This window comes from Salmo salar, chromosome ssa20, assembly GCF_905237065.1.
Source record: "Salmo salar chromosome ssa20, Ssal_v3.1, whole genome shotgun sequence".
NCBI lineage: Eukaryota > Metazoa > Chordata > Actinopteri > Salmoniformes > Salmonidae > Salmo > Salmo salar.
Genome location: NC_059461.1, coordinates 49,254,453 through 49,281,279, shown reverse-complemented (window position 1 = coordinate 49,281,279; position 26,827 = coordinate 49,254,453). Strand labels below are relative to the sequence as shown.

At 44.5% G+C, this 26,827-nt stretch overlaps 1 protein-coding gene across 1 annotated transcript in view; it reads right to left on the bottom strand.

Moving 5' to 3' along the window:
* The window catches only part of LOC123729260 (serine/threonine-protein kinase D2), a 52,731-nt gene that overhangs the window by 17,406 nt on the left and 8,498 nt on the right, over positions 1-26,827 (bottom strand). The window lies entirely within an intron of this gene.

The window sequence follows — 26,827 nt, the reverse complement described above, 5'->3', positions numbered from 1 at the left end:
ATAAATGCTGACAAAACAGATTTTTTTTGCATAGTGACAGGCTGCAGGTGTTCCCCCAGTGGAAAACTCTACTCACTTAGTGAAGTGTTAAGGATGGCACAAAGAGAAGGGGGGGCACGCACATACACACCTGGCAACTGGGTGGTGAGTTAGGGGGAAGGGGGGTAATTAACCGTTTCCTGTTGTGTGTGTGGCTCTCACACACACTCACTATTCTGAGATAACCATGCTGGTCACATGGCAAACACATACACACATACAGTGTGCTCCAAAATAATTGACACCCTTGATAAAGATGAGCAATAATGACTATATTAAATAAATAATTCAAATAATGTGCTATATCGTATGACTAATGTTTTCAAATGACTTTGTGCCCAATAGAATTTAATGGTAAATAATGCATTGTGTCATTTTGGAGTCATTTTTAGTGTAAATAAGAATAGAATATGTTTCTATACACTTTACATTCATGTGGATACTACAATAATTACGGACAATCCTGAATGAATCGTGAACAACGATGAGTGAGAACGTTTCAGAGGGTCAAAGATCATATCTCCAAGACACGCCAACCTCCCTGGTCAGTGGTAACGGTGAGAGGTTAGCATGTCTTAGGGCTATGTCAATCATTTCAGACCTCGCTGTATATAATCCCCAAAAATATTTCAGGTATCAAGCGGTTAAAACGTATTGGCAGAGAGTTTCGAAAAAGATACATTCTAAATGGTGCAAAATGAAAGTATCTCAGTGAGCAGCGGTCAAACCAAAACCACAGCTGACTGTGCTATATACAGAGAGTTCCAGAACCGAGTGGATCTGCAGGGGTACGAGGTCATGGTGGTAGCTATTTGCTGTACATATAGCTAGGGGTAAAGTGACGAGGCAACGGGACAGATAATAGACAACTCCACATCATACGGGGATGGGCAGGGACGCTCTGTATGTAACAGACAGAACACATAGAAAAAGCCACAGGGGTAACACTATACCCCTGTCTCACACACACACACACGTACACACACACACGCGCACGACTTCCAAAAGTGCCCTGGCAGTTATGAATGCGTCAGTCAATACCACCTAAGCGAGGCTAGTGGTTTGTATGGACAGCCCTGTGCTCCTGAATAGTTAATACAGTCTGGTTTGGGTCGGCAGCGCTATACATGTTACAGGGCACGGGTCAACATAGCTGGGACATGACCACTTCATCCAGCACCACAAGAATCCCCAGGGTCATGTATAAAACAGTTGGCACGCACAGTATATTGGCCTATGAAATAGGATTGCTTGAAGGTGGCATAAAATGCAGCATGCTGGTAATGTTACTAAGGGAGTTGGTGTATCTGGGTCATCTAGAACAGCGAGGTGGTGACCTCTCCCATATGGGGCATGGCACAGGTACGTTCAACTTCTTTACTAGGCGTGTCAAAGGGATGATGGGGTTGTGGGATAGCGTTACTCGTTTACTAGGAGAGAAGGCCTGCATGCTGGGACGTACATACTGTAACATTAGAGCACTGGAGCTGGTCAAGAGAAAGCGGGGCCGATCTCTCGCTCGCCCCCTACCACCTCACCCAGAGGGCCCGCCGTTGTCGACTTCCAGACTGGCGAGAAGAATATCAAATAAACCCTATCAACTTCTGGAAGCACTCGTGACTCGAATGATGCAATTCCATATTCCACACGATGAAATGAGCATGAAATTCAAAAGAACAATTCTCCATGTCGTTTTACAATATACCGTATTGACCTCAGTAACAATTAAACGTTTCATTTGGGAGGTCTTTCATGTGTTACGTGTCACGCCTCGACAACCAGACACAAACAAATGCACGTGGCATATAATCACGCACGCCTCTCCATTAGTTGCATGAAATTGCGTAAACTCCAGACACATCACGGTGTGTGTTGGGGTTAGCACATCGCAGCCTAACCCCTACTGTACACCCTCGATCAATTTCACTCCCTCAGTTTTGGGACATTTGTGCATATGGCAGAGGCGCCCTTAAAAAACGCGTATAAACATGCAAATGGAGGGCTGGAGAGAGAGGGGAAGGGACTGGTTTGGTATTCAGCATCTGTCTCTCTCCTTCTCTGTTCCACCCCCATCTCTCTCTCCCTCTCCTGTTGTTTTTTTCCCCCTGGTTGTTCCCATGATTCCACCCTACAGCCCATCTGGCCAGACCCTACACACTAACAGGAAGAGGGAAGCGGAAGGGGGAGAAGATAGGGAACTTGTTTTTTCTTCCCGTTATCAAAGACCAGAATTAGCAACTTTGTTGGGGGGGAGGACCAAAATGTTGACAGCGGTTGCAAAATAGTTGGAAAGAGATTCTTGACGTGCCGATTCCATGCCACATGGTTTACGAACTGATACGCAAAACAACGTTTGATTCAGAACTGAGGGGGGGGGGGGGGTTCAATTTAAATGATTATACACATTTCTTGCCACAAACAGATGCAACGATCTGAGCTCTGCAGATTTTGCTACGAAGAGACAGAATCATTAGATCACTTATTCTGGTATTGCCCCTACAGTATGTAGCTTGTTTCTGGTCACAGGTTCAGGAATGGCTGAAAAATCACATTTAGCTCAAATTAACCCAATAAATAGCACTGTTGGGAGATTTGGAAAGCCATAGTCAACCAACCAACAGTAATATAAGTATATACAGTACCAGTCAAAAGTTTGGACACACTTACTCATTCAAGGGGTTTTTCTTTATTTTCTACATTGTAGAATAATAGTGAAGACATCAAAACTATGAAATGACACATATTGAATCATGGAGTAATGAAAAAAAGTGTTAAAAAAAAATCTAAATATATTTTATGTTTGAGATTCTTCAAAGTAGCCACCCTTTGTCTTGATGACAGATTACTTTATTCATGCAATGTAACTACTGTGAGATAAAAATAATAATAATAATAATAATAATAATAATGCCATGTATGTAAAATGTCTACATATAACAACAAAAGAAAAAGCTGTAAAAACAACACTACACACTCTCGCCTGTACACACTGTACACACTCCCACAGTCCCTCTGTTTCCGTCTCTGCTGCTCACCAAACACACCCTCTTTCTTTCTCCCAGTGGGGAATCAATAACATCACATCTGAGGGAGGCCAAGAGCTTTGCTTGTCTCCCTGCCAAACAATACAACACTGTTAGCCCACCACACCCAGCTGGGTCATGTTACTACTGCTGCTGAACAGGAGTCAACAACACAGACCCACTCCAGACCAGGCCTGTCCCAATACCCAGAACCGCCCCCATCCTTACTGCTCCCACACTAACCTTCCAACTCTGTTAGTCAACATCACGCCCAGACCTGCTATAGGGCCAGACCAGAACTCTGTCACCACAGACCTACTCAAGGTTATAATGTCCATCTCCCCCAAACCAAACCACAGTGGTGGGCCCTAATCACAACACACTGTCACACTATCCCAGTACACCACACCCTGCCATGCTGCTGCTGCAGACACACCACTCCGCAACCACTGCCTTCCCACCCGAAGACAGACCCCAGTCGATCCACACTAAGCGCCCTGCTAGGCGTCCTAGGGCAATTACTGTGCTTCTACTGAGGCAAACATAGATGTTCAGCAGCTTCCAATGCTCTCAGCACTGCCTCCTCCTCACACTCTAGCGCTGCTAGCCTCCTGGCCTCGTTACGGATGATAATAATATTATTAGCCTGGCTGCCAGCGTCTTTAGCCAATTTGGTTAGGCCAAAGTAAACCAAGGCAACAATGTAGTATTGTTTAATGCATTAACAGTTTGACACCTCGGCTAGATGACATAACCAAACCTCCCTTTTCATTGGCCTTGCTCTTCTACTTTTAAGTGGAGCGACTTGTGCTGTGGGTAACAAGACATTCTCTCTTTCCCAGTATCTGGGTTAGCATAGCGTATGGGCAGCATAGTATACTGAGCTTCTAAGCAGTCTATATCTAAATGCATGTAGGCTATGTGAGTATTTATTTGCACAGGCGTGTTTGTGCAGTATGTATTCAGACAATGGGAGCGGGTGCAATCATATCTGCTGGCAGATTGAGTTAGTCCGTTTGCCTGGAGACAGGGCTGCGTCTCTAGCCAGCGTCTTTGTGTTGCCAAGGATCAGGTTTCCCGCCTGCTCCTCCTCGGGCCAATGCCTTCATTATGACTGACTGATCAATTATGGAGGCCCTCCTCTCCCCCCATTCCCTCTCTCTATCCTGCCATATTCCTCCTTTGTTTTTCCTCCCCCTTCCTACTCTCTCTCTCGACTCCCCTCTTTCCTGGCTCCTCCACTCTCTCAATTCTGCCTCCTCTCTCTCTCCTCCCTGCTCTTTCCATCCCCGTCATCCACTGCTTTAGAATGAGCTACCCAGAGTGCTCAGAGTAAGAGTTGCCCAGCCCAAGGTAAAACACCAGACATACCTCCAACCCGTCAGGACAGCAGGGCTTTAAAAATCTTTCTAACCACTCATTCTAACCCCAGTCAATCTCGATGAAGTACCTCAGGTTGTCGCTAATAAGCAATGATGCCATTGCCACGTTTGTCATCTCCAGCCGTCTGACCTCTTCCTGCCCCGTCGTTCAGAAGTCCAACAAACATGGGGGAAAATGTGTCCACCAGTGAGATGGGTTCATTCCCTCTATTAGCAGATGAAGTCATGTTGCTGTTGGCTGTGACTGAGGGGAGGGAGTTCTGGCTGGACTGGCTAGTGGTTGGAGGGGCTCTGCTGCTCCTGGGTTTGATGTTAGATGATCAAATTCTCCAGGATTTCTGGGGGTGGGCTATTCATTGTAGCCTGGGTACTAGTCTGTTTCTGCTCTTTTGCCAACGCCATATGGATTTGTCATGCTTGACAACGACAATGGAGTACGCAAAAAGCACAAACAGATCGCGAACAAGAGAAGGGCTTACCACGAAAACTTCCAAAAGTACTAATTTGAGGTAGAAAGGAGTTGGAGCACTCGACAACAAAAAGCTGAGATTGATTGAAGTGAGATCAAATAAATACATTTTGACAGGATCCTTTCTCTCTCATTCTATTCTCACTGACTGGACTATGTTTTGAGTCACACAAAGAGTAGAAGGGAGAGAGATGAGCCTATAGCAGTCCCTATAGCAGCCAGCCCTCATCAGAAAATGTCCAACAGACTGCACACTGTCCCTTTCTACAAGTGTCCACCATGTTGTCAATAACAACTACACTCAGCAAAAAAAAGAAACATCCCTTTTTCAGGACCCTGTCTTTCAAAGATAATTCATAAAAATCCAAATAACTTCACAGATCTTCATTGTAAAGGGTTTAAAGACTGTTTCCCGTGCTTGTTCAATGAACCATAAACAATTAATGAACATGCACCTGTGGAACGGTCGTTAAGACACTAACAGCTTAGGCAATTAAGGTCACAGTTATGAAAATGCAGGACACTAAAGAAGCCTTTCTACTGACTCTGAAAAACACAAACAGAAAGATGCCCAGGGTCCCTGCTCATCTGTGTGAATGTGCCTTAGGCATGCTGCAAGGAGGCATGAGGACTGCAGATGTGGCCAGGGCAATAAATTGCAATGTCCGTACAGTGAGATGCCTAAGACAGCGCTACAGGGAGAAAGGACGGACAGCTGATTGTCCTCGCAGTGGCAGACCACATGTAACAACACCTGCACAGGATCGGTACACCCAAACATCACACCTGCGGGACAGGTACAGGATGGCAACAACAACTGCCCGAGTTACACCAGGAACACACAATCCCTCCATCAGTGCTCAGACTGTCCACAATAGGCTGAGAGAGGCTGGACTGGGGGCTTGTAGGCCTGTTGTAAGGCAGGTCCTCACCAGACATCACCGGCAACAACGTCGCCTATGGGCACAAACCCACCGTCGCTGGACCAGACAGGACTGGCAAAGTCTTCACTGACAAGTCGTGGTTTTGTCTCACCAGGGGTGATGGTCGGATTCGCGTTTCTTGTCGAAGGAATGAGCGTTACACCTAGGCCTGTACACTGGAGCGGGATCGATTTGGAGGTGGAGGGTCCGTCATGGTCTGGGGCAGTGTGTCACGGCATCATCGGACTGAGCTTGTTGTCATTGCAGGCAATCTCAACGCTGTGCATTACAGGGAAGACATCCATCTCCCTCATGTGGTACCCTTCCTGCACGCTCAGCCTGACATGACCCTCCAGTATGACAATGCCACTAGCCATACTGCTCGTTCTGTGCATGATTTCCTGCAAGACAGGAATGTCAGTGTTCTGCCATGGCCAACGAAGAGCCCGGATCTCACGTCTGGGACCTGTTGGATCGGAGGGTGAAGGCCATTCCCCCCAGAAATGTCCAGGAACTTGCAGGTGCCTTGGTGGAAGAGTGGGGTAACATCTCACAGCAAGAACTGGCAAATCTGGTGCAGGCCATGAGGAGGAGATGCACTGCAGTACTTAATGCAGCTGGTGGCCACACCAGATACTGACTGTTACTTTTGATTTTGACCCCACCCCCTTTGTTCAGGGACACATTATTCCATTTCTGAGAGGCCACATGTCTGTGGAACTTGTTCAGTTTATGTCTCAGTTGTTGAATCTTGTTATGTTCATACAAATATTTACACATGTTAAGTTTGCTGAAAATAAATGCAGTTGACAGTGAGAGGATGTTTCTTTTTTTGCTGAGTTTAGAATCTTTATCTTGAGCAGAGGGTAGATTGTCCAAACACCAATAATGAAAATAAACACACATCAAAAATATAAAAACATCAGCACTCAAAACAAATCATAACGAAGTCAAGAGTAGACACACACACACACACACACACACACACACACACACACACACACACACACACACACACACACACACACACACACACACACACACACACACACACACACTGTACAAACAAATGAATAGGCTGGGTGTCATGGAGAAGTCTCTTTGATTTTAAAATGGGAGCTCAGAGAACAATATATTCTATTCAGACACAATGACGTCATGCTTCATAAGCAGCCCGCTCCACATCGCTGCTCTCTGTCTGTTTGTTTGTTTGTTTGTTTATTTCCTTCCTTGTTTCTTTTAACAGTGCTATCACCTGACCTCCTGGTCATCTGTTGTGATCCAGGCTGTATTCAGTAGACTCTGGCAGAGAGCTCTTTGTCCTGATTCTGACCTGACATATTTTCTCTCCATCTCTTTCTCTTCTCTCTTGAGGCTAAGGGTTTGATTAGATTCAATCCGTGTTATCGCTCGATTGAAATGAAAAGGTAATTTCCGATTGAGCCGACTGTGCAGTTTTTACAGTGAATGCAAACTCTGCTAATGCGGGAACATATACATTTAAATGTCAATTGAGCTTCAACGAGCTACGGATTTAATCAAACCCTAAATCGTTTCACTTTCGCACCTGTCCTGGATTGACCAGACATATCACGGCCATGTGATCATATGGTAGAACAGGATAGGATGGAATTGTGTTGGAAAACAACAGAGAAACGAGGTATGTATTTACTATAGTGTTTCTGTTTTATTATCTTTGACATAGAAGTGGAGGCTTTCTCCTTGAGGAAACCTACTGGAGAAATGCTAAAAGGGCATATTTTCCAGAGCTTCTTCTCTTTTCTATAACCTGTAGGGAACACAGTATATTGTCTATACTTGGCATGTACTGTAGGTTTCTCACATATGGGTGGCAATAATTGGGATATGGGGGAGGGGAATGCGCAGGGTATACCCAAATTAAATACTATAGTATTTCCTACAGTTTAAAAAAGTGTAGCGTTTTTGCAAACATTACTGTAGTATTTGCTTTATCTTGGCCAGGTCGCAGTTGTAAATGAGAACTTGTTCTCAACTTGCCTACCTGGTTAAATAAAGGTGATATAAATAAATACAAATAAATAAATAAAAAAATTCTATAGTAAACTGTAGTATTTTTTCATGTGGGTTCACTCAGTAAAACACAAAGCCGTAACAGGAAACAACAACATCATGCAAGGCAAAACCCCAACTCCCCGACATTATTAAAGTTGTATCCCTGAGAGGGAACAGACATGTGAGTGTTTTTATGGTGGCCTCTCCTAGGAAAAACTCTAATTTAGAGCACTCATAGCATTCTCCAGTGCTTACACCATGGCCTCACAGCAACAGAAAGGACTGTGTTTATGACCTCACAGACAGATAGAGAGGGACTTTGTCTATGACATCACAGACAGAGAGAAAGCAAGAGAGAGAGGGACTGTCTTTGGCATGGTTCCCCAACTGGCGGCCCACGCGCCGAATTTGGCTCGCAGGTGGTTTTATTTGGCCCCCAAAATTTTCTGATCAAATTATTATTATTCTTTTTTTACTGAATTTTCTTTTTTGGACATAAAAGACCTAAAAACACCAGGAAATCAGCTCCAAGTGGTTTTAATTTTGGAAATCTGTTCCAAAGTATTCCCACGCATAATAGAGAGGCATACAGAGGAACTCTGGAACTCTGTCAGAGTCCCCCGATTGCTCAGTTTGGCCGGGCGGCCAGATCTAGGAAGAGTCTTGGTGGTTCCAAACTTCTTCCATTTAAGAATGGAGGCCACTGTGTTCTTGGGGACCTTCAATGCTGCAGACATTTTTTGGTAGCCTTCCCCAGATCTGTGCCTCGACACAATCGTGTCTCGGAGCTCTACGGACAATTCCTTCGACCTCATGGCTTGGTTTTTACTCTGACATGTACTGTCAACTGTGGGACCTTATATAGACAGGTGTGTGCCTTTCCAAATCATGTCCAATCAATTGAATCTACCAAAGGTGGACTCCAATCAAGTTGTAGAAACATCTCAAGAATGATCAATGGAAACAGTATGCACCTGAGCTTAATTTCGAGTCTCATAGCAAAGAGTCTGAATAGTTATGTAAATAAGGTATTTCCGTTTTTTATTTGTAATACATTTTCAAAAAAACTGTTTTTGCTTTGTCGTTATGGAGTATATTGTGAATATCAATGAGGATTTTTTATTTATTTAATCAATTTTTGAACAAGGCTGTAACGTAACAAAATGTGGAAAAGGGGAAGGGGTCTGAATACTTTCCGAATGCACTGTATGCCAATTAGGAATGATTGGGATGATTAGGTGGCCATGATGGAAGTTGGCAAGGATGGAAATTTAGCTATGACACATGGGTGAACACCCCTACTCTTACAATAAGTGCCATGGGATTTTGAATGAGCACAGAGTCAGGAATCCTGTTTTAATGTCCCATTCGAAAGACGGCACCCTACGCAGGGCAATGTCCGCCAAATGTAATCAAAAAATATATACATTTATCTTTCGTCTCTCTGTGTTTCAGAATTTTCCTTCAATTTGCAAGAGGATGAATGTATCTCGCAGGAGAAAGCATCTGAGCAAGCGAAACAGCGCCCCCTCTATCTCTCCACATGTTGGCCATCTAGCTGATGCTGTCTGGTTCAAACAAATATGGCATTGTCAACATGTTTTCTACTTGCTCGAAACGCACATGCATACACACACACACTCACACACACACACGCACAGAAATCAGAACCATGGACAGCCACATCATACTTAGTTTATGTTGATTGGACTAAATTGTTTTTGGCATCTTTTACTTGTCACTGTATTAGACTAAGCAGAGGTGATTTGATGATGTTGAAGTTGAAATGGTGTTGGAATAGTGGAGGCAGCTCCTGTTTTCTTTGTGACTTGTGGTAACTCTCTGTGGTTCTAAATCAATAGTTGTTTAGTGGTACGAAAATGTTGGAAACATTAACTTGCTTGACCATGCTGTAGGTCATGTAACTGTCTGTTACTGTACATGCAAAATGCTTTGTGGACTTCACTGGACAGAGGTTGCTATCCGGTTTTGTGATAAAACAAAGGTGTGGTTAAATGTATTCTTCCACTGTCTTCTTATTGTCTCGGCATTAGGCCTGTATATTACAGTCGCAAGGCATATGAACTAACAGGTTATAGAGCAAACAACTCGATTATCGCAACAACACATAGGTTGTAATATGGCTTTTTGGGGGGGGACACTTGGTTTCCTCCGCGATATTACCCATGCACTGCTACTGCAAATATTATATCTGTTTGGGCTTCTTGCGGTCAATTTTCAGTCTAAAAATATTACATTTTATTTTATTTTCCAACTAGGAATTGCATCTCGGGGACTCAGGCTTCTTTCTAGAGCTCCGACTTTCCGACCTGAAAATCACTGACGTCATGAATTGACCTCGTATTTTTCCGAGTTCCGAGTTGTCTTGAAAGCACCATAAAACCACATTTTGATCCAGGATGGATGTGACGTCAGAGATGAGGTGCACACTGTTGACCACGCCCCTTGACTCTGAGAAGCTCCACCGTGACATGTATCAGGCACACCCATCACATTAGCGGTGGTGAGATAAGAGACATTATGTCAGACTAATTTGCAATTGACTGTCATATAGCCCCACATTAAAAGTATGTGATGGTGAGTTGAAAAGACAATCAGAAATACTGTTTTGCAATTGACTGCCATATCTCCCCCCCCCCAAAAAAAAAAGAAAGAAAGAAAGAGAGAGAGAGAAAGAGAGAGAGAGAAAGAGAGAGAGAGAAAGAGAGAGAGCAAGAGAGAGAGAGAAAGAGAGAAAGAGAGAGAGAGAGAGAGAGGGGGGGGGAACTGTGTCTATGACCTCACAGAGAGAGGAGGACAGGGTTTTGTGACCTCACAAAGAGAGGAGGACAGGGTTTTGTGACCTCACAGAGAGAGGAGGACAGGGTTTTGTGACCTCACAGAGAGAGGAGGACAGGGTTTTGTGACCTCACAGAGAGAGGAGAAGTGTTTGAGCAGTGGAGAAGTGGCGACAGCAGCAAATCACACAGGGGGAAGTGTTTCATCACCAGAGATAAGCCAGGCAGAAATTCAGATGGGCCACCAGAACAATGTCGGATTGTTCCCTGTGTAAGATCCATCCACTATGTACCGTGTACCACTCCAGTCATTCTGACAGCCATTAGATCGCCAAAATGATGACATTTTCACACATAATCTATGATAGCAGGGACACAGAAAGACCGCTTTTATCCTCCCTCTACCTAAATACTATGCAACTATCCAAAAAGTCGCTTTTATCAATAACATAACTCATGCCTTGTGAACAGGCGCCTCAGTACAATATTTCAATAACCATACATGACTTTACAACAGAGTCAGAAACAGAAGAGTTCTCACGATAGGTTTGTCCTCCTGTTCTTCTAAAGGTAAGCGGAACATACATCCTCCTCAAACAACAGCCATTGTTTAGACAGCCATGTCTCGTTTTTCAGCTGAACACACGGTACAGTATAGAGCACCAATGCCAAACCCCATCACTGGGAGTGTGAGTATCTCCAGACAGGGCGTGGAAAGTCCTCCATAGTGGGAAAGTCCTGTGGGGAGTTGGGACCATCCCTGTTCAGGGACATGTTTAGAACGGGGCCTAACAGAGGACATGAAAGAGAAGCATGCTGCCACTGAAACAGGGACAGGTGTTTAATGAGGCGTTGCCGCGGCGACTCGGGTGTAAAAGACGTCAGCGTGCAGCCTCATTAGCACCTGACAACAGCTTGGCTCGTCGCTGGAATTTCTCCTTTCTCATTTTGGGTTAGCGGGGCATGAGCTATTCTTAACCCCGTGAGGTCACTGTGACGGAGGGATGAAACAGACGACAGGAATGTCTTCTATTCCTGTCCTCCCTTTGCCCCCGAATCAGCACCAGCAGGGTAAGAGTGACAGCACAGTGACGTCAGAGTTTATAGAGAGAGAATGATAGATACAGTTGAAGTCGGAAGTTTACATACACCTTAGCCAAATACATTTAAACTCCGTTTTTCACAATTTCTGACATTTAATCCTAGTAAAAATTCCCTGTTTTAGGTCAGTTAGGATCACCACTTTATTTTAAGAATGTAAAATGTCAGAATAATAGTAGAGAGAATATCTATTTCAGCTTTTATTTCCTTCATCACATTCACAGAAGTTTACATACACTCAATTAGTATTTGGTAGCATTGCCTTTAAATTGTTTAACTTGGGTCTAACGTTTCGGGTAGCCTTCCACAAGCTTCCCACAATAAGTTGGGTGAATTTTGGCCCATTCCTCCTGACAGACCTGGTGTAACTGAATCAGGTTTGTAGGCCTCCTTGCTCCCACACGCTTTTTCAGTTCTGCCCACAAATGTTCTATAGGATTGAGGTCAGGGCTTTGTGATGGCCACTCCAATACCTTGACTTTGTTGTTCTTAATCCATTTTGCCACAACTTTGGAAGTATGCTTGGGGTCATTGTCCATTTGGAAGACCCATTTGCAACCAAGCTTTAATTTCCTGACTGATGTCTTGAGATGTTGCTTCAATATATCCACATAATTTTCCATCCTCATGATGCCATCTATTTTGTGAAGTGCACCAGTCCCTCCTGCAGCAAAGCACCCCCACAGCATGATGCTGCCACCCCCGTGCTTCACGGTTGGGATGGTGTTCTTCGGCTTGCAAGCATCCCCCTTTTTCCTCCAAACATAATGATGGTCATTATGGCCAAACAGTTCTATATTTGTTTCATCAGACCAGAAGACATTTCTCCAAAAAGTACGATCTTTGTCCCCATCTGCAGTTGCAAACCGTCGTCTGGCTTTTTTATGGCTGTCTTTCTTCCTTGCTGAGCGGCCTTTCAGGTTATGTCGATATATAGGATTCGTTTTACTGTGGATATAGATACTTTTGTACCTGTTTCCTCCACCATCTTCACAAGGTCTTTTGCTGTTGTTCTGGGATTGATTTGCAGTTTTCGCACCAAAGTACGTTCATCTCTAGGGGACAGAACGTGTCTCCTTCCTGAGCGGTATGACGGCTGCGTGGTCCCATGGTGTTTATACTTGTGTACTATTGTTTGTACAGATGAACGTGGTACCTTCAGGTGTTTGGAAATTGCTCCCAAGGATGAACCAGACTTGTGGAGGTCTACAAATGTTTTTCTGAGGTCTTGACTGATTTCTTTTGATTTTCCCATGATGTCAAGCAAAGAGGCACTGAGTTTGAAGGTAGGCCTTGAAATACATCCACGGGTACACCTCCAATTGACTCAAATCATGTCAATTAGCCTATCAGAAGCTTCTAAAGCCATGACATAATTTTCTGGAATTTTCCAAGCTGTTTAAAGGCACAGTCAACTTAGTGTATGTAAACTTCTGACCCACTGGAATTGTGATACAATGAATGATAAGTGAAATAATCTGTCTGTAAACAATTGTTTGAAAACTTACTTGTGTCATGCACAAAGTAGATGTCCTAACCGACTTGCCAAAACTATAGTTTGTTGAAAAGAAATTTGTGGAATGGTTGAAAAACAAGTTTTAATGACTCCAACCTAAGTGTATGTAAACCGATTTCAACAGTAAATGAAAAACAGAGAGGAGGGTGGTGGTAGGAATATTGCCTATTGTTAATGCCATAAATCCGATGCAGAAGTGTTAGAGTGACAGGTTGTTGCAAACTGGGAGAGGACTGCAGAATCGCTGACATCCAAACCTACTAACTACACCTAGACACAAGGCCCAATACTTTCTGGAAGACAGGAAGTCAGATCGTTCGCTAGAAGAGAGTGTACTGTAGTCTTCCTGTTTGTGTCACAGGCCTGAGTGCAGTATTCCCCTGCGTCCTCACTTTCAGCCTTACGCCACACACACACACACACACACACACACACACACACACACACACACACACACACACACACACACACACACACACACACACACACACACACACACACACACACACACACACACACACACACACACAGACAGACAGACAGACAGACAGAGGAAGAAACAGGCTCAGGCCTGACTGTTGGCCCAAGTTTCAGAGAGAAACCCTGGAATTGAGCAACAGAGACTACATGTGTAGGATACCAAATGATTCACTACTAGCTTATCATAAAGTTATAGTAATATTAAACCTAAGTATGTGATTTTAACATTTGCCCTCTACATGGCTATAGAAATAGTGCTGTGTAATGCAGTGGAGGCTCCTCCTCCGAGGAAGGAAAGGACCATCCTACTCAGTGAATTTCATAAAAATAAAAATTGTAAAACATTAGTTAAAATTTTAAGATTAAACTATACTAAATATATTCACGTCACCAAATTGATTAAAACACACTATTTTGCAATGAAGGACTACAGTAGCATCAACAGCACTCTTATAGGGTAGCACCATGGTGTAGCCGGAAGACAGCTAGCTTCTGTCCTCCTCTGGGTACATTGACTTCAGTACAAAACCCAGGAGGCTTGTGGTTCTCACCCCCTTCCATAGACTTACACAGTAATTATAACAACTTCTGGAGGACTTCGTCCAACCTATCAGAGCTCATGCAGCATGAACTGACATGTTGTCCACCCAATCAAAGGATCAGAGAATGAATCTAGTACTGAAAGCATAAGCTACAGCTAGCTAGCACTGCAGTGCGTAATGTGTGGTACGTACTTGACTCAAAGCGAGAGAAAGGCAATAGTTTAACAGTTTTGAGCAAATTAATTTGCTCAAAGATTAAGGAGAAGCAGCAGAGAGAGTATATTTCATTTTATTTGTTTACCTTTCACTTAATTAGCTAATGCAGCTAATTTAGTCAAATCAACAACCTGACTCAAACAGAGAGGAATGCTATTTATGTGTTCTTGTTCAGTGAACGCGCCTTTTTTCGCTGACTCGTGGTTAGCGGTGGAAGGAAGTATGAGGCAGTCCTCTGTCTGTACTTCATCATGGAGAGTAGGGCATGGAAAGGCACACAGGTTTACATTCCTGACATGGCTGCTGCATACCAGAACACGCTCTGTAAACCAGCAAGACAGGAGAGGGAGAGGAGTGGAAACACTGATGACACACACACAAGCGTGACAACACAGATACACACAAACACACACACACATTAGAGCGCAAATACAGATATGCCCACATCTAGTACCAATAGTGCCAATCTTGACCAGCAGGGCCAGGATATGGCCCCAATCAGCCTGCTATCTGGATCCAGGGCTATATGACATATTCTAAACAAACCGGAAGAGCCCAAGCTGGGATCATTTTTTTCTCCAGTATACAACAAGGGAATAAAGTCCAGATCCAGATACCTCCTCTAGACCACAGAAAGTGGCAAGCCTAAGAAAACAGGCCTACTTATTCAACAATGGACCAACATATCCAACCTGGACTCAGGGGTAATCGTAACATAGTTACCGTAAATCCGAGACACTACAGTTAGTATGATATGTATTCATTTCTGGACATCCATCATCCATTTTGTATGACACTGTATGTTATGAATTACAATTCGTACGATATTTTACAAATTTCAATCTGTTGTTGCTAACGTTAGCTAGGTGGCTAGGTGGCTAATGCTAATGTTAGCTAGGTGGCTAATATTAGCTAGGCTAGGGGTTAGGATTTGAGGTTAAGGTTAGGAGTTAGGTTAAAGGGTTGAGGGTTACCGTCAGATAGTGCGACCGCACTGTCCTCTGACCACCATTCTATCAATTGAGTGTAACTATACAGCAAATGTTCCTTTCTCTCCCCAGCATTGGCATGATGTGTAATATGTAGCTCTTTAGATTAACTTTAAATAACTGCATAACTTTAACATTATAACCAAACCACTACTTGTCCTTTTAAGTTGCTTCCTCCATTCACAGACCATACTCTTTCGCGGTATGCACCTGCTTAACCTGTTAAGTAAGTATAGTCTTGAGTATGTAAATGTTGCTATATGCAAATTGACAGTATTATCCTCTAACAATTTGCTGGTAAACAAACTATTGAATTCACCTTTTTTTCCCTGTATCATCTGCCATTACCATCCTTCATTCTTACTTTTTTTATTATTCAGCTGTTGTATTTTACCTGCTGTTGTGTGTTTCTCTGATACAAAACACTCTAGAAAACGGTACAAATTCATGAATCTGATATTAGGCTCATCAGATATACCTTCAGATAAATCCATTTGTACTATTGTTCACATTTTGGTCTTACACGGAACCCAAACCGGCTGCGCGCGTGCTCCATTGTTATTTTGTCCCCCTACACCAAACGCGATCACGACACGCAGGTTAAAATATCAAAACAAACTCTGAACCAATGACATTAATTTGGGGCAGGTAAAAAAGCATTAAACATGAATGGCAATTTAGCTAGTTAGCTTGCACTTGCTAGCTAATTTGTCCTATTTAGCTAGCTTGCTGTTGCTAGCTAATTTGTCCTGGGATATAAATACTGAGATGTTATTTTACCTGAAATGCACAAGGTCCTCTACTCCGACAATTAAGCCACACATAAAACGGCCAACCGAATCGTTTCTAGTCATCTCGCCTCTTTTTCATCTTTGAACTTAAATGGTGATTGGCATCTACACTTTCATAGTATTACCACGACAACCAGTAAAACATTTCGTCTTTCAATCACCCATGTGGTTATAACCAATGAGGAGATGGCACGTGGGTACCTGCTTCTATAAACCAATGAGGAGATGGGAAAGGCAGGACTTGCAGCGCAATCTGCGTCAGAAATAGAAAGGACTTCTATTTTAGCCCTTGGCATCGCAGACGCTCGTTTGCGCGGGCGAGCAGTGTGGGTGCAATAATTGAATAACATGGATTTCTAAATGTATTTTGCGACGCTCGCACACGCGACGTGTCCAGTCTTGTCAGCATGTTATTGTGCAATTGTTAAGATTAATCATGGGTCAGGTCTTCTTAGAAGACCATTTCTGTCCAATAACGGACTGGTGCCCCGATTTATAACAGGATAAATTAACCATTTATAGTAATACCTTGACCAATATCCTCTACACACACACACACACACAAGCGTGCACACACACACACACACACACACACATTTTAAATACTTTATTTGAATCCACAAATCCCTTTACAGTTGAGAAGGATTCAATCATTTCAAAGGACATGGATATCTGGGTACTTCTGGATACAGATAGTACCTTCTCCACACAGCAAGGCTGACACAGAGCATTAACGCGCTAGCTGCTTATTCAGGCCTGCAATCTGAAGGCCACATACTGTCAGCCTATGTACATGGCTGAGACTCCTGAATATCAGCACCACAGGCTTGCGCTGATAACCAAAGCTACTAAGGTGTAACACAAGGGGCTGGCATTTCAAATCAAATCAAATCAAATGTATTGGTCACATACACATGGTTAGCAGGTGTTAATGCAAGTGTAGCGAAATGCTTGTGCTTCTAGTTCCGACCATGCAGTAATATCTAACAAGTAATCTACCAATTCCACAACAACTACCTTGTACACACAAGTGTAAAGGAATGCATACAAATATGTACATAAAAATATATAAATGAGTGATGGCCGAACGGCATAGGCAAGATGTAATAGATGGTATGGAGTACAGTATATACATATGAGATGAGTATTGTAGGGTATGAAAACATATAAAGCAGCATTGTTTAAGGTGGCTAGTGATACATTACATCAGGATGGCAAGATGCAGTAGATGGTATAGAGTACAGTATATACATATGAGATGAGTAATGTAGGTTATGTAAACATTATCTAATATAAATAATATAAAGTGGCAAGTGATAAATTGATTACATCAATTTTCCCATTATTAAAGTGGCTTGAGTTGAGTCAGTATGTTGGCAGCAGCCACTCAATGTTAGTGATGGTTGTTTACAGTCTGATGGCCTTGAGATAGAAGCTGGTTCCAGCTTTGATGCACCTGTACTGACCTCGCCTTCTGGATGTTAGCGGGGTGAACAGGCAGTGGCTCGGGTGGTTGCTGTCCTTGATGATCTTTTTGGCCTTCATGTGACATCGGGTGGTGTAGGTGTCCTGGAGGGCAGGTAGTTTGCACCCGGTGATGCGTTGTGCAGTCCTCACTCTCTGGAGAGCCTTCCGGTTATGGGCGGAGCAGCTGCCGTACCAGGCGGTGATACTGCCTGACAGGATGCTCTCGATTGTGCATCTGTAAAAGTTTGTGAGTGTTTTTGGTGACAAGCCGAATTTCTTCAGCCTCCTAAGGTTGAAGCGGCGCTGCTGTGCCTTCTTCACCACACTGTCTGTGTGGGTGGACCATTTCAGTTTGTCTGTGATGTGTACGCCGAGGAACTTAAAACTCTCCACCCTCTCCACTACTGTCCCGTCAATGTAGATAGGGGGCTGCTCCCTCTGATGTTTCCTGAAGTCCATGATCATCTCCTTTGTATTGTTGACTTTGAGTGTGAGGTTATTTTCCTGACACCACACTCCGAGGGCCCTCACCTCCTCCCTGTAGGCCGTCTCGTCATTGTTGGTAATCAAGCCTACCACTGTAGTGTCATCTGCAAACTTGATGATTGAGTTGGATGCGTGCATGGCCACGCAGTCGTGGGTGAACAGGGAGTACAGGAGAGGGCTGAGAACGCACCCTTGTGGGGCCCCAGTGTTGAGGATCAGCGGGGTGGAGATGTTGTTACCTACCCTCACCACCTGGGGGCGGCCCGTCAGGAAGTCCAGGACCCAGTTGCACAGGGCACTTCATGATGACGGAAGTGAGTGCTACAGGGCGGTAGTCATTTAGTTCAGTTACCTTAGCTTTCTTGGGAACAGGAACAATGGTGGGCCTCTTGAAGCATGTGGGAACAGCAGACTGGGATAAGGATTGATTGAATATGTCCGTAAACACACCAGCCAGCTGGTCTGCGCATGCTCTGAGGACGCGGCCGGGGATGCCGTCTGGGCCGGCAGCCTTGCGAGGGTTAACTCGTTTAAATGTTTTACTCACGTTGGCTGCAGTGAAGGAGAGTCCGCAGGTTTTGGTAGCGGGCCGTGTCAGTGGCACTGTATTGTCCTCAAAGCGAGCAAAAATCTTGTTTAGTCTGTCTGGGAGCAAGGCATCGTGATCCTCGACGGGGCTGATTTTTCTTTTGTAGTCCGTGATTGACTGTAGACCCTGCCACATACCTCTCGTGTCTGAGCCGCTGAATTGCGACTCCACTTTGTCTCTGTACTGACGCTTAGCTTGTTTGATTGCCTTGCCGACAATTTCAGTAAATTGTCGGCAAAGGTCTGCTCCATGTAAGAGCTGAAAAAGCAACCCACTTCCAAAATGAGCTCCTCCCTCTGGCCTCCCCCCACAACAACATCTGCCCCCCCCCCCCCACACACACACAACCTGTACAATCTACACCTCGTACACAGAAACGAGCAGCCCAGTCCTGTGAGGTGTCTCTTATGAAACGGGAGGATTATGCGTAGGAGAGAGGGATAGCTTATACGCTATAAACAAGGGCTGTGTTCATTTCCATGTGTGAGTATACATACATTTAAGTTTGTTTGGTGTGATCGGTGTGTTAGAGGGGGCTGGTCTCGGGTGGGGGCTCGGCGACAAAGCGTCTCATTCTGCTCTGGGGGAGCGGGGAGGTAATATGAGAGCCGTGTCCAGACTGGGGCGGGGGGACCTGGGGATAAAGGAGCTGCGCTCGGCTGCACTGGACTGGGCTTTTGTGGGCCTGCCTCTCCCTCTGCCTGGCCAGGTAAGCCGATAGGAACCTGGCCCTGATCCCCTGGGCCTCGCTCTACACACTCAGAACTGAGCACAGCTTTCTTTATTCACAAGAAAAGGAGGGAGAGGAAAAGAGGGTGATGGAGAGCAAGACCTGAAAGAAAAAGAGAGAAAGCAAAGAAGTCAGGGATATGAGAGAGGAGCAGGTGTACGAAGCATACAGATGTAGGATCTTCATTTGACCAGTTTCTCACAGCAGGAAAATAAACCTGCAGCAACAGGCAATTGTGAATTATTGTGTGGATTATAATTCATGGACATTTTTGTAGGGGTTGATACATTTTTAGTTAGGTCAAATCCAGTCTGACATTTTTAAGTGGAAAGTACAAACTTTAGAAGCCTTTTTAAACCTTCAATACACTACAAGTTTACATTTCCTGCTGTGCAACAACAGGGTGATCAAATGAATATCCTACATCTGTAGAGCAGGAAAAGAGATGGACGAGGAGGAGATTAAGATAGGCAAAATGTAAAAAAGATAGAAAGACCCCCTCTTCTTTTCCCTACAAAAGCCTCCTTCTCCTCCTCCCTCCATCCCCCCTCCACTCATCAGGCCGGGTGTTATAGATGGGACTCTCCAGAGAGATCTCAAAAGAACACTGCACAACATGTGTTTGTTGAACATTCCCAATGCGTGCTGGGAGTGCATGGTCGGATACACACACACACACATCCCTCCCCAACCACACTGGGAACCACAATGGACACATTACTGGGCTGTGAGTCATTCCCTTTTCCTTTATGTAGGCTCCCTCTCCTCCCTCCCTCTGCTTTTGTTCCTCCCCTCCTCCCATAACCCGTTCTGGTTTTTATCCCTCATTCCCATTCTCAGGTCAGGATGGATGGGTTTTCACTGCTAAAGAGAGAAAGAGAAAGAGAGAGAAAGAGAGAGAAAGAGAGAGAGGGTGGAGAGAGAACGGGAGAGAGAGTGTGAGTGAGTGACTGACTGAGTGAGTGAGAGAGAGGGAGGGTGGAGAGAGAACAAGAGAGTGAGTGAGTGAGTGAGTGAGTGAGTGAGTGAGTGAGTGAGTGAGTGAGTGAGTGAGTGAGTGAGTGAGTGAGTGAGTGAGTGAGTGAGTGAGTGAGTGAGTGAGTGAGTGAGTGAGGAGAGAGAACGAGAGAGTGTGAGTGAGTGAGTGAGTGAGTGAGTGAGTGAGTGAGTGAGTGAGTGAGTGAGTGAGTGAGTGAGTGAGTGAGTGAGTGAGTGAGTGAGTGAGTGAGTGACAGAGTGAGTGGTGAGTGAGTGAGTGAGTGAGTGAGTGAGTGAGTGAGTGAGTGAGTGAGTGAGTGAGTGAGTGACAGAGTGAGTGAGAGACGGGGTGGAGAGAGAGAGAGGGTGGAGAGAGAGGGTGGAGAGAGAACAAGATGGAGAGAGAGATGCAGGCTAGTGCTGCAGCTCCAGTCACATGACTAATGTGAGCGCTCCGCTCTCAACAAACTCCACTCTACAAAGAGTTTGTCTAGACATTTTTACAAGGGACATCAGCGTTCCCTTCTAGTGATGCTCCCAGCATAATACTAGAAACAAATCATTTCATTCTGACTTCATCTCTTTCTCTCTCCCTAACCTCCCGCTTCTCTCTCCCATTTTCTCTCCAGTCTTGTCTTTCCACTGCCAGAGTCCTCTCCTCAGCCCTAATGTAATTTGTTTACCTACTTGAGGTAGCACGGCAGCCTAGCTCCTCTGCTGCCCTCCCACCCCCCATCCCTTCCCCCAGCCAGTCTGGCAGTCCTCTCACCCCCTCAGGCTCAGTCCCAAAACAGCCCCAGGGGGACAAGGGCGACCCCACCCAGCCAGCCCTCACACTGACCCATTGTCGTCAGGCTTACCTAACACGGCCCATTACTAAAACACCATCACTAAACTCTTACACAAAACCCTTCTTGTCATATGGCGGCCATTTTGGTATTGCTTCATGTTGGATTATAATGTGGATATGAAACTACATACCGACTTCTGTAGAATTCATCTTTAAGGTTTCTGTACTTCCTGTGTATTTTTTGGTGTTTTTTTAGGGGGTAGATCAGCTTTAATACTGCAGATAGATTGTAGCTTCCATCAATATAATTGTCTGCATCATTTCCAATCCCCCATATATTTTTTGTAAATATATAGATTTATATTGTATATACACACTTATCTTTTTAAAATATAATTTCCTTTATTATTTTCCCCTAACCTAATTGGAGTAAACTAATGGACAACAACACTTAGGCTTCTACTTCCAGCTTATACATAACTATATACATTTTACAGACACACTATATTTTACAATAGTTATCTTCTGTTTGATTTTAGTCCTGGCCTTCCTCTATTTCTGAAGTCCATCCAGTTTTATTTCTCTTTGACATATATTTTTAACTGTGCTGTTTCACAAAATTTCTGAACCTATATACATTTCACATGTGTTATCTTGTTATTAGTCCCACCCTTCAGCACCATTCAACCCCTCCCATCTATCTCTTAACACCATCCATATTGAATTTCTATTTGCCATATATTTTTCAACTGTGTTGTGATGCTTCACAAAAGTTCTGAACCTTTCCGTTCTCATAGTTTCTACAGATTGTAAATTAAAGATAACATTTTTTTGCTAAAAGTATTATGACATTATCGATTCTTATTATTCTATTGTGCGAATCTTACTCAAACCACACACAACGGCTCTAATAAAAATCAAAGTAGCATGTTAGAAAACCCATCGAAGAGTGAAACCACTAGTTGGGATAAATCACATTTGTCAGCCCAAATACTGTCAAATACTGTAAGTAATTAGCCATAGTTGAACAGCTTTTCACTGTGAGTCCAGAGCACGAGACTAAGAGCATTGAAGACCCACATGACACACCTATATCTTTCTCTCATATAATCTATCTATCATAATCCTCCCTATTTCCTTTTCATCGCCCGTTTCTTCTAACTTATCATCTACCCATCCTCGCTGACGTCTATGTCCCTCCTTCCTCTTTTATGAAAGTGTTTGTGTATTTACTAAATGCTTCTCTAACCTCAGGTTCCCCGAGGGCGGTAGAGTGTGTGTGTGTGTGTGTGTGTGTGTGTGTGTGTGTGTGTGTGTGTGTGTGTGTGTGTGTGTGTGTGTGTGTGTGTGTGTGTGTGTGTGTGTGTGTGTGTGTGTGCGTGCCTACGTAGGCCTCCGACACACGTCGCGGACCAGCACAGACACACACGTAACCCTCTGAGTATCTGCTGCCGTGGTTACCAGGCTGCCATCTGTGACCTTATAGAAAAAGGCCACCCCAGATCCTCCAGAGCATACACGGCTTTTCCTGGAAAGCACCAAAGAACATCATCCAGGCAGCATCTCCAAAAGAAACGACATCTAAGTTAAAGCTGCAATATGGGACGATCTGACCAAATTCACCTAAAAAGAAATGTGAGTCATAGATCTGTCATTCTCATTGAAAGCAAGTCTAAGAAGTGGTAGATCTGTTCTAGATGTGCTATTTTTATGCTTTCAGTTCTTTTGTTTTTGCGTCTTTTAGTTTCGATTTTGTACACCGGCTTCAAACAGCTGAAAATACAATTTTTTTGGTTATGGAAAATATACACTATACATACAAAAGTATGAGGACACCTGTTCAAATGAGTGGATTGGGCTATTTCAGCCACACTTGTTGCTGACAGGTGTATAAAATCGAGCACACAGGCATGCAATTTCCATAGACAAACATTGGCAGCAGAACTACCTTACTGAAGGGCTCAGTGACTTTCAACGTCGCACTGTCATAGGATGCCACCTTTCCAACAAGTCAGTTCTTCAGAATTCTGCCCTGCTAGAGCTGCCACAGTCAACTGTAAGTGCTGTTATTGTGAAGTGGAAACATCTAGGAGCAACAATGGATCAGCCGCAAAGTGGTAGGCCACACAAGCTCACAGAACGGGATCGCAGAGTGCTGAAGCGCTTAGCGCGTAAAAATAGTATTTACTCAGTTGCAACAGTCACTACCAAGTTCCAAACTGCCTCTGGAAGAAACCTCAGCACAATAACTGTTTGTCGGTAGCTTTATGAAACGGTTTTCCATGGCCAAGCAGCCGCACACAAGCCTAAGATTACCATGCGCAATGCCAAGCGTCAGCTGGAGTGGTGTAAAGCTCGCCGCCATTGGACTCTAGAGCAGTGGAAACGCGTTCTCTGGAGTGATGAATTACGCTTCACCATCTGGCAGTCCAACGGACGAATCTGGGTTTGGTGGATGCCAGGAGAACGCTACTTGCCCCAATGCATAGTGCCAACTGTAAAGTTTGGTGGAGGAGGAATAACAGTCTGTTATTCATGATTCGGGCTAGGCCCCTTAGTTCCAGTGAAGGGAAATCTTAACACTACAGCATACAATGACGTTCTAGACGATTCTGTGCTCCAACTTTGTGGAAGGCCCTTTCCTGTTTCAGCATGACAATGCCCCCGTGCACAAAGCGAGGTCCATACAGAAATGGTTTGTCGAGATCGGAGTTGAAGAACTTGACTGGCCTGCACAGAGCCCTGACCTCAACCCCATCGAACACCTTTGGGATGAAATGGAACACTGACTGCGAGCCAGGCCTAATCGCCCAACATCAGTGCCAGACCTCACTAATGCTCTTGTGGCTAAATGGAAGCAAGTCCACCAACACCATAACAATGCCCATGATTTTGGAATGAGATGTTCGACGAGCGGGTGTCCACATACCTTTGGCCATGTGGCGTATTTCACACCGGTTTAAATGGTACAATGATTCTCTAACCGACACTTGCTTGTTTTGTCACCAAACGGAAATGAGAACTTTAGCAACCAGGAAATGGCAGAGCGATTTCTGAATAGGAAATCCTTCCTCAGGTTTCAATGTATACCAACTGGGTTAGGGATTCGTGGCATTTACATGAGTCAGTGTTGTTGTCTGAAGAGATAGAAGTGCACATGTCTGTCTGCCCTTGATCCACAGAGCTCTCTCCCTGCTCTCAAAGAGCCCTGTGTGTTCCGTCTGCTGCCCTGGAAATGTGAGGAATTTTCCTGCCTGCTTGCTTGCCTGCCTGCCAGACCAGCTGGAAGGTTTTTGCATAGTAACATGCCACCGACTGCTTCTGCTGCTGCTGCCTCAAATTGGATTATGGTACAAAACGGGTTTTCAGCAGAGTTAACATTGGATTAGTATCATAAGGTCTCAGGGTGATCTGGAATGCAGGGCTCTACAGTAACAGTAAGTATGAACCTACTGTACAGCCTTTCACGCTTTCTGTAGAAAAACACAGACAAGGTTGTTACTACCTAGACTAACTGAGTGACGGGCCTTAACATTTTCGAAATGATCAAGTCCACTTTCATTGCGTTTAAAAGAACGATTGCTCAACTCTAGAAAACCGTGGCTTCAAACTAGGTACAAAACCACAGCATGCCCCTTGATTCTAGCAGCATATGGCCTGAACCTTGCTTCCCCATCCCTCTCTTTCTCTCTCTCTCTCCCTCTCCCTATTTCTCAATCTCTGTAAATGTCCTTTTCCTCTCTCGCTCTCTTTCTCTCTCTCCCTCTTTCTAAATCTCAATCTCTGTCAATACCCCTTTATATCTCTCTCTTTCTCTCTCTCTCATCCTCCCCTCCCTCCTCTAATTGATATGTGGACATGTCATTAGCAGTGTTTTAAATAGTCAAATGGAGGAGTACGCTGCCTGCTGATGCCCGCCAGGAAACACTGTACGTTCATGCAAAGCTGCTCCGAGCTGCTCTGCTATGATGCAAATGAACAGAGTGGGGAAGAGGAAGAGGGAAGGGTACGGGGTTTGGGTAAGGGAGCGCTGTGTGGATCAATGGCGGAAGCTGTCGTTTCAATATGGGACACCATTTCCTCTAGAAGCCTGCTGGTTGTGTGACTTCATAAAGCTGTGGTGTGCTAAAGGTGTGGTGGCTCAGACCATTGTGCTACCACGCTAATGCTTTCCTGACTCACTGCTGTGCACCTGCCTGGGTTTAGCGAATTGGTCTGATATAAGTCTAGGTCCAAGAGGCTTCTAAACAGCTTCTACCCCCAAGCCATAAGACTACTGAGCATCTAATGAAATGGCTACTCAGACTACCCCCCCCCTCCCCTTCACTCTTTTACACTGCTGCTACTCTCTGTTATTATCTATGCATAAGTCACTAAAATAACTCTACCTACATGTATATATTACCTTGACTAACCTCTACCACAGCACATTGACTCTGTACCGGTACCCCCCTGTATATAGCCTCGTTATTGTTATTTTACTGCTGCTCTTTAATTATTTGTTACTTTTATTTCTTTATTTTTTTCTTTTATTAGATATTTTTATTAAAACTGCATTGTTGGTTGAGGGCTTGTAAATAAGCATTTCACTGTAATGTCTACACCTGTTGTATTCGGCGCATGTGACGAATAAAGTTTGATTTGATAACCAGTGTAGGTATTAGTAACCAATATAGGGCTCCCAAAACGCATACGCACGCACACACACACTCAACTAAAACGGGTTAGAACAAGATCAAAATGTATCAAATGAACATGTGATATACTCAGATCGATCGTTCAGAGGGCCGGATTGGTTGAGACAGACAGACCTGGATTAGGCCGAGTCGTCATGTAGCTACAATAACACAATCGCGTTGAATGTTAGAGGATTGTGTTCCGCCACACAATACAACATTGTCCATCAGGCTGGACCCTTATCGTCACGATCAGGACTGGCGGCGCATTGTGTGTGCGTGTGCAAGTATTCTTTACTGCTTTCTTGTGTGTGTGTGTGTGTGTGTGTGTGTGTGTGTGTGTGTGTGTGTGTGTGTGTAAAGTATTTAGGTAAAAAATACTTTAACGTTTTCATGTGAGTTCCAAATATCTCTAACGGTCGCCCCCAGCGTGAGTTTTTTTATGTGCGTGATGTCAGAATGCTCTCACTGTTCCAAAATGTGATTGTTACGCAACAGGACAGTTAACACACGCGCTGCATCGCACTGCTAGAGGCGTTGCTACAGACCCGGGTTCGATCCCGGGCTGTATTACAACCGGCCGTGATCAGTAGTCACATAGGGCGGCGCACAATTGGCCCAGCGTCCTCTGGGTTAGGGGAGGGTTTGGCAGGGGGGCTTTACTTGGCTTATCGCGCTCTAGAGCCGACTGGTGGCGGGCCAGGCGCCTGCAGGCTGACCTCGGTCGTCAGGAGATCATGTTTCGGGAGGACGCATAACTCAACCTTCGCCTACGGAGACCGTTCGGGAGTTGCAGCGATGAGACAAG